General features: G+C 38.6%; 1 protein-coding gene across 10 annotated transcripts in view; it reads right to left on the minus strand.

Moving 5' to 3' along the window:
• Window positions 1–14,152, minus strand: part of FABP6 (fatty acid binding protein 6) — a 45,382-nt gene that overhangs the window by 18,019 nt on the left and 13,211 nt on the right. For 2 of the 10 annotated variants that reach the window (XM_040573749.1, XM_040573744.1), the window contains exon 2: window positions 1,075–1,211. The exons of 4 other annotated variants lie outside the window; for them this stretch is intronic. The gene's annotated coding sequence lies outside the window, so the exon portion shown is untranslated. Of the gene's footprint in view, window positions 1–1,074; window positions 1,212–4,194; window positions 4,297–6,823; window positions 6,912–7,040; window positions 7,602–14,152 lie in introns of those variants that run through there. 4 more of the 10 variants (XM_040573745.1, XM_040573743.1, XM_040573741.1 and 1 more) reach the window with 4 other exon arrangements.

Here is a 14,152-nt window from a genome sequence, read left to right on the forward strand (position 1 = left end):
TTTCTTCTTTCCACAGGAAATCTGCTAAGAGCTTCTCTGGTTCTTCACAGACATCATAAAACAATGAATCAGTTTTTAAATGCTAGCTGCTGTATAGAGGACTGACTTTCAAAATCTAGAAATATAATATAATGAACACTAAGAACTGAAAATTCTTAAAAAATGAAAATTATGATGATTTGGCCTTTCTCAATTTCACTCACATTATTGGCTTATTAGCCACCGGCTACTAGAACGCAGCTATGGTTAATAAGGAAGTAAACGATGGACTTTTAACAACAAACGTTATGTAATTAATGTAAGGACACTACTAGTTGGCCTTGCAAGACAATGTATTTCCTTGTGTGAGCTGAGAATCTGACAAGAACTGGAGATGCTCAGGATTTTGCAGAACCTTGTCTCTATTAGCTTCACTTCATGTCATATTTACTTAATACAAAATGTTTATTTGTATTGGTAAGGAGATGTTTTAAAAAAGACCGTATTTTGAAGCACAAGTGCATTTGATTTTTCCATTTGTATCTGTTTTGACTTTATATCATTTATAGAAACACTCATTAATTTTAAGTAGTGTTTCAAGGAAGAACAAAGACATTAAGAGCTTCTGTCTTTTCCTTGTCTTTCCCCTATTTTAAAGGATCAATGTGTTGAGAGAGAGTGACAGCAATCTGGAGAGACATGAAAGGGTCTCAAATAACACCAGCGCTGTCTAGTGTAAATTGCTGCCATATCCCTGGCCGTCCTAGTTTTACACCACACAGCTAAAGCTGCTGCCTTAGAAAATACCTGTAACAAAGCATAGATGCTCAACCGCATTACTTCACGCACGCTTCTACAAATCATGTTTGTAAAAGCTTATATAAAGCTGGAAGGTTTTTTGTTGGAATTATTTTTTACGAGCAAAGCAATTTCTGAAAAGTATTTAAATGTATATAATATCACAGTTAATATTGGAAGAAAAAAACACATTTATTTTGTCTTTGCTTTAAAACAAATCCATTTTAAAAAGGTGTGAAATGTCTGATTTCAAATCCATTAGTGATTTATGTACAAGTGCCATTTTAATAATTGTACCTTGATAATAGTCCCACTCCCTTCATCTTCTTCCTCTAGCTCGGGACATCCAGAGCATTTTCTTTCATACATAGCAGAGTTTGTTTCATGATATGCATGGTGAAAAATGCAGGCTATCAATGAGTCCTGAGCAAGGCCTGAGGAAATAAATGAAAAGAAAAATCTTTTGACTTTGAAACACGCTGTTTCTTTGGAAAATACCAACATGTTTTCATATTTCTGACATGGAAAAGATTATTTTTTTCTTCCTTATGATTTTGCAGTTTCACAGCTTCCTTATTTTTGTGCATCTCTACTTCTGTAACTTTAGCATTTCTGTATCTGGATCACTAATGGTTACTGAAGCAAATACACAAAGCAGCTGAACTAAAGAAAGGCCAAATTCCCCACTTGGCCTGCCAGAGGAACTTCCATACTGCAAGGGTTACTCAGAGTTCAGTATGCATGGGATAAACACAGCATACTTTATTAAGCATCCTGCTTTCCAGACTGCTGTTCCCCAGCCCTTCATTATTAAAGCAATAGTACTGTATTTTAAATACAGATTATGTAGTTTGCCCCAGGTCATATGAGATGGGATTAATAGCCAGAAATCCTGATTCTCTGCTGTCTGTTAAAACATTAGGCATCCCTCCATCTTTTAGATATAATGGATTCTCCAGCACATTGCCCTGTATCTCCACTGATTTTCCTGAAATGTATTAACCTCCACATATTGCACTTGTAAAGCCTGCTGCTTTAATGGTGCACATAAGCCCCATTCACAGTTAAATTCTGCTACTCCTTCAGCTGCAGTTTCTGAATCTGCTAAGGGGAACATGAAAATTAGATTTTTATTATTTTTTTTTGGAAGGTATATCTGCTTTGCAGTTCATCTTCCTTATATTTTAAAACCATGTTTACTTGTCCCCTCCCATCTCCTTCACTCAAGCTTTTCCTCTATTCCCAATTCCTGTGGCTCATCTGAAGAGATGAGTTAGACGGAACAGACAGCTATCTGGTGATAAGTTATTTACTTCCCTATAAACCAGGCAAAAAAGGATTTTGTTTTAAAATAAAGAATCTCAAAGCCAGGCAAGGGAAACCAATACTTGAATATATTTTTCTTATGCTAGCATAGTGCTTAGAGTGTGCCACAATGAAAAGACTGATGCAAGTTAACTGTGCAAGAACAGAAAATTTTGAAAAAGTGATGCAGAGAAGGATACATCTCTCTTCTGGAAATACAAAAAAAAAAAAAAAAGCTATTTTTCTTTGCCTGTAAGTACTTTTTTGGGCTTCAGTTTTGCTTTGATAGGTCTGATACACCATAATATGGCACTGAATATTTTACAAAAAGTTAAAACTGTTTATATTTGTTTAGATACGTTTAACAGAAGAAATAAATATGCTTTTGTAGCAGAGAACATATCTCACGCCACTTCTTCACCATCTCCAAAGAAGGCAGTTCTTTACATCTGCTTTTTCTGTTAGATGCTTATATTACATCTAGCCTGTGGTGTGCCTCTTCCACTGGTTTTATCCTGGTTTTATTTATTCTTGGTCAGCAGTAAGTATGCTGGTATTACTCAAACAATGCTGATGTAATACTGAGAAAATGAGACCATGTTGTTAACAACTGTGATTTTATATTAAATCCTGGAAGAAGACATATTTCTCTTAAAGTTTCCTTCTGGAATCAAGCGAAAAATCTGGACAAGAGTTGAAAATCTGAACTTTGACTCATAATACCATACAACAGCTTATAAACAAAACCCATTTTCCTCCCAAATGACGAGAAAACATCAGGGAACATAGAAAGACAACTGTTTATTTTTTAAAACTTCATTTTCAACCTAAATATGCATTTTTGAATGGCTCAGTTTGGTAACAAATACAGATCAGCTACTATTCTCAGGATGCATAAAAATCTGGACACTTAGTTCAGTGACTGGAGAAGGTGTCAGCTTGCCAATATTCTGCTTCCTCAGACAGAAACTGACAAAATTTGGGCGAAGTTTACAAACCAGTTGCATGTACCAATAACGCAGGATTCTACCACCCAGTATTATCCTGGTGACTCCCTTGGTGAGCATGACGAAGTGGTTCTAAATCCACCGCCTCTGAATTTCTGTGATTTTTTTCCCCAGAGAAGGAAGGCATGGCCTTTCAGAGCAGCCCCTGACAATCAGGTAGAGAAGTCTGAGTCATAAACCATGCTGCCATCTAGTGGTAACGCCTTAATTCTGCTCCTCAGCTGAATAAACGTTCAACTATGCTACAGATGGATTTCTGTGCAAAAATCTCTGGCTTACAAGGTTAGTTGCAGCTTGTGTCCTGAGAGACAGGAGACAAAGAACTACAAGACTTAAACTCTTCTTGCACAATATTGGGATTTTTACACTACTTACAAAACCAAGATTCAGACAGATTATTAAATATATGGATTGAAGATGCTGCACTACCCAAGTTAAATCGCAAGTCTTCTGCACACAAAGCTCTTTTTTCTTTTTCTGGAAGCACCTGATGAGATTCTGTAATCAAGTCACTATATCTTTGCTCTCGTTTACTCACTGAACACATAAGGGCTTCTGCCAAAGGTCTGCCTTGCAATACAATATTTATCAAAGCTCTTGGTTTACCAGAAAATATAGCAATTACATAATGGCTTTATAACAGTGATTTGGTATGGCAAAATCAACACAAACTTTCACTGAAAAAAAAAAATATATATATATGTATATGAAGTCATAAAATACCAAAAAGACCTTTCCTATTTAAAATAAAAAATAAGTTTTTCTGAGAAGGAACATCATCCTTTAAGACAGTATTTTTCTCAAAAGTCCTAATTTTTTTGGAAAGATGATTCACTATAAAGATATACCTCCACTGCTGAACACCGGCTTAAAGTTATTGCTATCTCCAGATACTGTCTTAGAAAAAAAATTAAATTTTGCTAATCAAACATGCATGAACTGTGATACAGAATCTAGGTACCTAAGTGGATTTTAAAGCCAAGGAAAAATTATTTTCCTTGCTGATTTCAAAAACAAAAACCTGCACTTCTAACGCAGCTTTTCTACAAGCAATTTGTACTTTTAGGCCCAGCTTATCCCTTTATTTTTTCCCACACTGCATTACCATTTGTAACCCACGTGTCACTAAGAGCTCTGCAGCCGGAGGCATTTAGACCTTCTGTGCCCTGACTCTTCACAGCTGCATCGCTGCTTCCAGCTTCCTCTCCTAAAAGAAATGCTTATTAGATTACTGGTCCACGTCGGTATTCTGGCACTTGCACAAAGGCTGACCACAGGGCTGGGCAGAAGATCTGCTTTCCTTCCCTCTTCAGGCTACTCAGAGCTCAGAACTAGTTTGCTCAGAAAAGATGTATGGACTGCGTAGATCCCTGCAGAAAGGAGTCATTCTCGCAGAGCAGCACAGGATCACTACAGCGGCTATTGACCGTGAGTGATGCTCACAAGCATGGGAGCAGCAGGAGAGGTTTTTGTCCAGATCCTGTAATTAGGGACTGAGGGAAACCAGAAACACAGACTGGTATGGGGAGCTGCAGTCAGAGGTAGGTGAAGCTGACTCACATCCCTTTATTCCTCAGGAAGGATGATCAAGCTAGATTTGATTTATGTGGGGTCATCACAGCACAGAAAGTCAGGAAGAAAAATGGCTTGCATCAGTTTCCTAGCGTCTTGCTGCTGTGTACTGGGTAAGCTTGCAAGCAGGAGCCGGGCAGGCTGAGGACACAAACAGTGCAGGTCCTCCTCTGCTCAGCCTCTGGGAACTGGAAACCCAACTAACTGATAGCATCGAACACTGAAATTCTTTCAGTACTGATTTTCAGTTGTCTGACTGAGAAAGAATCCTTCTCCTACAATAATGGTATTTTTTTTTTGGAAGACTTTTGTCTGGTCGGTGCCTTCTCTTAAGTCCTTGTGACCTACATACAGACACGATACAAATAAAGCCCTCTTTCTCTTTAATTTTTTATGTGACATCGCTTGGCTGAGCCAGCCCTGGAGTTGCTGAGGCCCCTGTTCTGTTTTCTCACACAAGGTCAGATATGATTTTTTATAATATTCTGTTTTCTTCACAGTGAAAATGAACAAAGAACTCTCTCAAAGAAATACAGGGTTTAGACGCTAGCTAGCGGTGGCATTGATGGACACGCCCTTGCTGCTGTCGCTATCCTGAAGTATTAAAAGAAAAAGCCCAGAGTTAGGCATCCCTCTGCAAAAAACCAGGACTGAGGCAGACAAGAAGTTACTGTGAGCTCCCACGTTGCCACTGAGCACCAGTAACTGATAGGCACCTTCCCTGAGCTGCTGGCCAACATGCAGTACAACCTGCTAACCTAAATCATTTTCACCAAGACACTTTGATGAGGTTTGAATGGCACAAAAAATTACTCTAGGGATACGGAATCCAACCCCCGCTATTTAAATCAAGATTGGTAGGATCATTACTACCTGATGACTGTTCATTAAGCCTGGGTGAGATAAATTTGGTAGTCAGTTGAACTCCCAGTGGCAGGAGACTTGCTGCAAACTGATTTCATAGCGCAAAGGTCTATTCCATTTGAAATAACTCAGGCTTTGAACTGATCTCTGTCTGGATCGCTGGCTGGAAACAGAGAGCCATCCTGCTTTTCCAGAACATGCAATTCACTCCCACAGCTGGCATCATTTTGACAAACAAAAATAACCAAGAACTGAGCTGCCCTGCAGGAGCCTCTGCCTTGTGACTTGTCCCTGCAGGTCAGGGTTGAACCTCAGTCCTGCAGCGGGGGGCACTGTCAGGGCTTGAGCTTTACCTGCTGGCTGGATCTAAACAAAGCAGTGCAGAGCCCACTGCTGTCAGTCTGGCACCTTTCACCAGCCCTACGTTACTCAGCAGTTAGAGAAACAACAGGCATTTCAGCATAGTAGGGGAGAAGCAGCTGGCTAGAGGATGAAGGAATAGAAAGAAGCAATTATACTATTATGAGTATCAAACAAGCCCACATCACTCTTACTTGTGCTTGGGGGTGCAAGGCCAGCTCATAACCTCTGCTGCTGATTGTTTTTTTTGACAGAAATTGCTCCCTAAACAGTCATGTTCAGTGATTATTTGTCTCCTTCCTTCTTCCTCTGATTACAGCCAGACTGGGATATCCCTGATCCGCATAGAAATGAATATTTTAAAAGTCAGTGCTGTCCTCAAAGGGGCTTGTGCACCATTAGGTCTCCAGATTTACTGCACTAGCAAAGAACACTGCAGCAATGAAGCAGCAGCAATAGGCTATAACGAGGAGAAAAGATCTAAAAGAAAAGGATTTTGTCTTCGCATGTTCATAACTAAAAATTAAAATGATCATTGAGGTCCTATTTTTAATAAGGAATTTTCACCAAATTTTGTAACCACACTGACAGAGCCAGCTCTATACTATATAGTAACGCTTCTTGACTCAGCACCTGCGCTGTATTTTGCCTGTGATCATGAACAGTGAACCACTACCATCAAAAAACAAAGTATATGGAAGCATGATGTTTGGTGGGTTACTTTCTTATATTAAGGCCTCATGTTTTCTAAGTCTGCATGGGAAATTTTCCCACAGCCAACAGCAGCTTGTGCGAAATAGTAACCGTGCTGTGCTGTATGACAGTAGCACAGATTTTCCCAGAACCACTGAGAAAGCAGAGTTATTAATTGCAATATGTGTACCCAGGCTGATACAGTTGGCAACAATGGTAATGAGCGTACCAAATTGTGTTCTTACCGTGTAAGACATGTCAGGGTCTCATCACCTGCTTTCAGAGTTTTGAAGTCCCCTGCTTATTTCCATATTGTTAATTATCTCACTCTCCCTGCAAAAGAAAGTCCAAGTCACAGATCAAATCCATTCCCTTCTGGGTGTTTCACTTTACATTAATCCAAAAGCAATCACACAACATAAACATCTGTCCATTTCTCCTCCCTGTTCATGGCTCTCATACCTCTCTTTTAGCTATTCACCAGCTCTGCTAAAAGACAAGCCCTGAAATCCAGTTACATTCAACTTTGACTCATTGGGTGGACCTTCTCTCCCACTGCACCGTCTGCAGCTTTGTGGTTGTTTTATGCCCATGACTGCTTCTACATGCTTAACAACTCTCTGAATTGACTCATATTTTCCATCATTTTAGGAACAATTCAAGAGCTTATTTTGGCTTGACCAGATCTGACTCACCCTGGGTGACCTCAGAAATGAGAATCAAATTCAGATTAGTGTAGAAAAACTAAAACTATAGTCAAATTGCAACTACAGTAAAGATGTAATTGCATCTTTACTAATGTGACAAAGAATTCCTGGCCTCCAGTCTGAACATATAACCAGTGTTTACCTGGTCTACCACTGGTCCAAGCCTGCATCAATTAGCCACTTTGGTTTTATTCTAAGGGAAAAACATAATTGGTATCGTAAAGCTCTTTTCTTCTCAATTATGCCATGGAGAAAGAAAAAACTTACAATTGCATAAACATCACTATACCACAGAGATATGAAATTTAAGAAATTCATTCATGCATACATACTTTGGAGTTTGAATCCACGATGAAAACACAGAGAAATAGCATCAAATTTCCCCAATTACAAGGTATTAAAATAGCCATCAGCATTTTGAACTATAAAATGCTACTTTTTACTGTGTACTTGTTCAGTTATTTGTCTGTCAAGCTCCAGTCGAAATCTATGGGAGTTTTGCCTGACCAGAGACCTCAAGGAACTTAATACTCAAAAACAAGTAAACAAACAAATGCTTGTTATAAAAGTTGATTAAAAGTACAAAAATGCTACAATATTAAAATCTAACATCCTTATGATTATGCATTTAGTGAGACTTGCACAATCTCTAGGCTTAAAGAGGAAAAATAAGTCTTTTTTTCTTCCTGACTAGTTCCATTCTGTCCAACATTTTGTTAATTGTTTTGGGACACAGACATATGCTTACATCGTGTTTATGATTCACTATACCCTTTTTGCTGCAGAAATGTATCACTTGACAGGACTCATCATGAAAGCGAAGCTGCATTTCAGAACATTTTTGTCATTCCAATGGATGCCAAAGCAGAACAAACAGATCACCCAGACGTACACCAGACTGAAGAACAAGGAGGACTGGTGACAGAACATTAAGTAAACATAACATCGAACCGACACAGTATTCAGTGACAGGGGGGTGGTGAAAGTAATACCAAAATTGCAGTAGTGCTCCGAACATTAATTATCTAGACTGCAGATCTAAAAAGCACAAAGAACGAACCTCGTATGCAATGCAGATTGCTTGGAAGCAGAGTTACAGTTTTAAATTGTTCTCAATCTTTTCCCCATAATAAATAGAATGACATGGTACATTTTATTTTATATATTTATTAACAGTTTCCCTCTCCTTTTGTTTAGGTTGAACATAAATAAACGAACCCTATAATCTTGCAAAAAAGCAGGCACATGCCCTTCCTTTTCAGAACGAAGCATCACTTTTGCTGTTTAATTTATACATTTTTGAAATTAGTATAAACTATTCTGGGAAAAATGCATTTTTAAACCAGTTCTGGTTTTGCAGCCTACCTATGCCTATTAGAAGCATGGCATAAAATAAAAACACTTCTAACCAACTGTTCCAGTGAACAGAAATAAATTTAGGCTGGCAAAGGTATTGTTTCCTAGAAGAATATGTGTTATTGGGTATGGTGGTTTTAACCATAGTGGGAAGGAATTCCATCTGTTAAAATAAACTGAGATATACAGCTACATCAGCATATCCTAGGTACTGCACACTTGGCCCCTATTTTGTGATAAGCTTCCACATGGGGAATTAGATTAGCATAACTAGAGAGAAATGCAGCATAGCTATACCAATACACAGAGAGAGTGAAACAATTGTTGAAGACTTGGATTTTTCTTTCTATTATTGGTTGGGTACACATGAAGGGAGAGTTTCAGTTGGACAACTTTGGAAACAAGAGAATTCGTATTATAAAAGACGCTAATATTGCATTGTCCTTTATAGGTAATTCAAGATCAGACAATACTGCTATTGCCCCAGTGAAATAACATGTTTAAACATTCTGCACTATTTTCATACATTCTACTACCATTTAAGAATCTGCAGTACCTACTGAGCACCACTATTCGAGGTTCCTTCCCTAAGGCAGACATAGTACTTCACAACTTATTTTCTAGTATTTAAATAAAGCAGTAAAAAAAAAAAGTGGTGAAATTGAGCATATGCCTAGAAAAATACAATGGTATGTGCTTCAATTACAGCATTGAAACTCCTGGCATACAGATACATTGTAAAAAATACTATACAGTCTCAGTAGCCTCTACACTGAGAGTTGCTTTGATCAGCCAGAAAGGACAGGACATTAATTAGCACACAATAAAAATTCAAGTGTTTCTGATAATCTCTGCAATAGAAAAAATGGGGCTTCCGCAGCTTTAGAAGTCACTTGGCCAATGGAAGAATGGCAAAAATCTGAACTACCTCATTCCAGCTTTCTGACAGAGACACACTTACAAAGTCCTGACTTCACCCTTACCGTCAGGCTCCATGGGCTGTGCACAGCTCTGGAGAACAGCCTGACGTGGGTGAAAGCACCCCATGAGACAGTGCAGTCTTCCTGCTCACGTCCTGGTAATGACCACCTCTAAAATGCAACAGTTCAAATTTCATTGAAGTGTTCTGAAACTCTGTTCAATGTCCTAAAACAGCCTGTCAAAACTCTTCACGATTCCTGCTAGCAAAACAACCCTCTCTGAATACAAACTAGAATCCAGTTTTGCACATTATACTTTGGCAAAACTTCCACTGACTTCAGTTGTCAAACAGAACACAGACAATAATCATAACAACAAACGCTGTAGCTGAAATACGAGATCCAGCCACTCATATCTTATGAACTTCAGTTAAAAGGAACACACACCATGATTTTTAAATTGTCAAGATCAGTTTCAGCTACGTTAATCGTGTGCCTTTAGAGTTGGCAACAGATAGATATGCAGAAGCCAAGGCTAACCACATGCTGAATGACACCGACAGAGGTGATGTTATGCCTTGGTGTTTGTAATTTTATGGCCTAGTCTGTGACAGGAGCAAGGAAAAGGCCTTCTTGGAGTGATGCAGTCAAAATGAGAACTGACTCCACATTCCCCAAACTTTTGAGCAGGCAGCATTTATTATCTCACAAATTTTTCCACTGATCACCATGTGTCCTCATCAGCGAAAGAATAATCAAGCCTATTACATTAATAATCTCTGACATGATTTTGTGGACCGGCTGCCAAGCACTTACCCTGGCCTAGCAAACCACTGTGGCTTACTGACCACGGTATCAGAATCAAAACCTACTTTATTTTGGGAACAATTGAATGTTTTTTTCTATAGCTGAAGGCTTGAGTTAAAGGGACGCTCTGAATGAAAGCAACACAACAATTTCCCAACCACTGCCATCTAAGCACACCCTTAAAAGGTAACAGAGCATCCCTTGGCTTGAGGGATTCACTCTCTTGATTTGCAAAACATTTCCAAATAGCTTTTTTTCCAGAGTTACATGTTATCGACAGATGACCCAGTAAAAGCAGTTAAGGTGACCTGACTTCATCAAAGGAAGTGGATTGCCATGGGCCATCCTGATGAACCGTCAGGAAGGCAGGCTGAGCTTGAATTCTCCATAAATTGATCCTACCTGAAATTAGATTAGGTATCAGGTAAGAAAACATGCAAATCAAATGTGTAATACTGGTGGGGGACTTTTCCTTGAAATACACTTAGCACAAAAGGTTCTACGACTTCAGATCCACAATAGACCACAACACAATTTGTTGATGAGAATAAATATCTGTAAGAGAACACAATGTGATATACTGCAAAAAGCAAAATGGTTTAAGATCTAGAAAGAATGAACATTTTCAGAAGTTCAGATGGCAAGATATATAGGACACCACTTCTGTGTGGTTACTTCATTGTGTTAATGACTGAACTCTGCAGTCATGTGGCCAGACTGCATCTTAAGTGCTCTTATTTCAGGGGACACTGAAAGTCACTGCACACCAAGCATATCATGCTGCCAGTGTGCAGGGACTGTTTGTGATTTGAAAGCAGGACAGCATTTTCTCCTTTGCATACTTAATGCTCACAGGGTTTTAGCAAAGCAAGGCCTCTACAAATTTAGCAAGGGTCATAAACCTCATTAGGGGGCACAAATACAAAATTGCTGATGGAATTACTGCACGTGACAACAAAGCATTACAGCATAGCTCTCCTTTTTATTAAGGGAAGGAAGGTATTTCCTACCTGAAACTAGGAAACACACAATTCCTCAATTCAAATGAAAAACTGCTCAGCACACGGCACAGAAATGAAGAGATTTTGCAAGATTAACGTCATTGTTAAAGATGAGGTGGGATGACAGCACTTAGCTTCAGCTGCTGACACTATATGCGTCCCCTTAGGCAACTGACAAGACAACAACCTCCTCAACTAGTCCTCATTTTGTGGGAGGAAATGAAAGGGGGAGAAGGACCTTAATTTGAAAAGCTAAGGATTTGTATGATCATCCAAAGAAAGTGAGGACATAAGGACACAACGATCCTCTCTTCCTGCTACAATCTCCCTCTCTAAAAACCTTGATCAAGATCAATCTCTGTAGATTATTTCCTTATATATTCCCCCCTCAATATCTGTGCTATTTCACAGTCCATAATAAACTTGAAGTTTATATTAAACAATAGGGTCCACTCATTCATTTATTTTTTAATTGAGAATACAAAAATACACAGAGTAGCCAGAGACATGCACAGTCTGAGGTATGCCTTCAGCATCAGAAGAGCTGAAAACACTTGTCTATGATGACAGCATTTCTTGGCTTGGTAAACCATGCACGTCAGATGAGGCCTGAGGAAGTAAGAGGGTAGATAAAAGGAAATTCTGTGGAAGGACAGAAAGAAAAGATAGACAGACAAAGGAAGAATGAGAACCAATCCTCTAGTAAATCGTCACCAAAAAAAAATCCAGGAAAAAAAAAATCTGGCATAAAAAATTGTTAACTGCAAGTTTTTATTCTGATTTTGGTCAAAGAACCGAGCATCTGATAAAGGGATGGAATGTGTGCATCAGCCACAGACATTAGCATACACAAATGGGCCATGACCCCTCCAACTGTTGTCAGTGCTTTGTGTGCGTGCACGCTTGCAGACACCATGAGGGACAAATTCATCCTTGGTGTAATCGGATTAAAAAGTCAGTGAAATTACATCAGAAATGAATATTACCCTGAATATCTTTGTATTGATGTGATTATATGGTATGGGAAGACTCCAGCTCAGAGTGGCATTTCTGTCACATGAGAACTGCAGACCTCAATACCAGCTGCCTTTTTTTTTCTTCCCTCTTTAAAAAAAAACGGAGAGCTTAACTAGATGACATTGCTAAGCAGTATTCTACAGCTTTCATTACTGGTTTGGCCTTTCTAGGTTAAGAGGAAAAGCCTGAAAATCTTGGATACATTGTCATTTATGCCACAATCTTCTGCCCTTTCAACAGTTTCCAAACCTTTATCACAAGAGGAAGCAAGAATCAAGTTAGCATGGAATCCTAGGCTCCACAGTGTCTCCATTTTACAACTTTCAAAACATTAAAAATAATTTGTAAATAAAGATACAATTACAAAAGGTACCAGTTATGAACGGCATGCAGTCCATAAGACAAGACTGTCAGACAAAAGTTATTCATTCTTACTTGGGTAAAGTGTGACTTCAAGAGGGACAAGTATAAGTACACTTTTGAAAACTATCTGGAAAAATCACCATTTTTTTTTTGGATGTTACTGTGGTGCTTAGCTCTCTGACTTGTAGCCAATTCATATGCAATTGTTGCATATAAAGAAACATCTAGCCAGAAAACACATTTACCTTCACTATCTGTTTTATTGAAATGCATCCAATTGGTCATCTAAACCAATTAGGAAGAAATCTGAATGTGTCAATAACTCTTAAGGACAAAGTAATTTGAAATTCAGGGAATAACTAGAGACATCTGAAAGACTAATCATCTTGTTACCGTGTCTTCATCAAGGGTAATAGTTAGCAGTTACACACCACTTTTCATCCTCAAGTTGTTTTTAAACATTCATTGTAATTAAACCACATCATATCTCTGTGAATGAAAAGTTATTGTCTGTATTTCACAGCTAGCAACCCTGAAGCTACAATTAACTGATAAAAAGGACCCAGCGTCAGATACGTGTTGGCAGCTCAGCTCTGCTTCAGCTAGGGAAGTAGAATGGTTCCAAATGATTACTACTCAATGCTATTTCCTTTACTGTCCTGTCTCCTTACACTGTGCCAGCATAAAATCCTAAATGATAACAGACTATGTAGGACTCATATTACTATACATAATTGAGGTCAGTTGCCATCCCTGTTATTGCTATTTGACATGAGGTTTATCTCCAGGGACCAGAGTTGAGGAAAAGCCACACCTCAACAGCTGAAGGTGCTGTTAATCTTGGAATCAACAGAGCTCGGAGATATAGAACACGGCCTCAGAAACACTACTGCATTTCCATAACCAAAGAACAAGGAATTGCTTTGATATATTTTTATTGAATGCAAAACAGACTTTTGTAATTTCATGTCCCGTATAGAAGAATTGTGTAGGAAATACTAAATGAACTGCTATGCTAGCTCACCTATCCTTAAGGTTAGGCCCCCTATTTATCACTAGAGCTAGGATAATGTTGCCAAACAATGACAAATGAGTTAAGTTTGTGCATACCATGTCAATAGTGCATTACATGTCTGGATGTCAGTAGCAAATGCATTTCAACCCACAAGGTATGTCAAACCAACTAATTCTTGAACAGAGCAGCCATTAATTTGAAATGGATATTTTCACACAGAAGGATGGATCAGGAGAGGAACAACATTTCAGGTAGGATCTGGGCTTACTATTCAAGGATAAAAATGCAACACTTATGTGTGATACAAATAGTCTTTCTGGTACTGCAGGAAAAGCTGCATAATCTCTCAGTTCATATAGTTACTTGTTACATATAGTTAGAAGAGCTA

This window comes from Cygnus olor, chromosome 14 (genome assembly GCF_009769625.2).
Source record: "Cygnus olor isolate bCygOlo1 chromosome 14, bCygOlo1.pri.v2, whole genome shotgun sequence".
NCBI classification, from domain to species: domain Eukaryota; kingdom Metazoa; phylum Chordata; class Aves; order Anseriformes; family Anatidae; genus Cygnus; species Cygnus olor.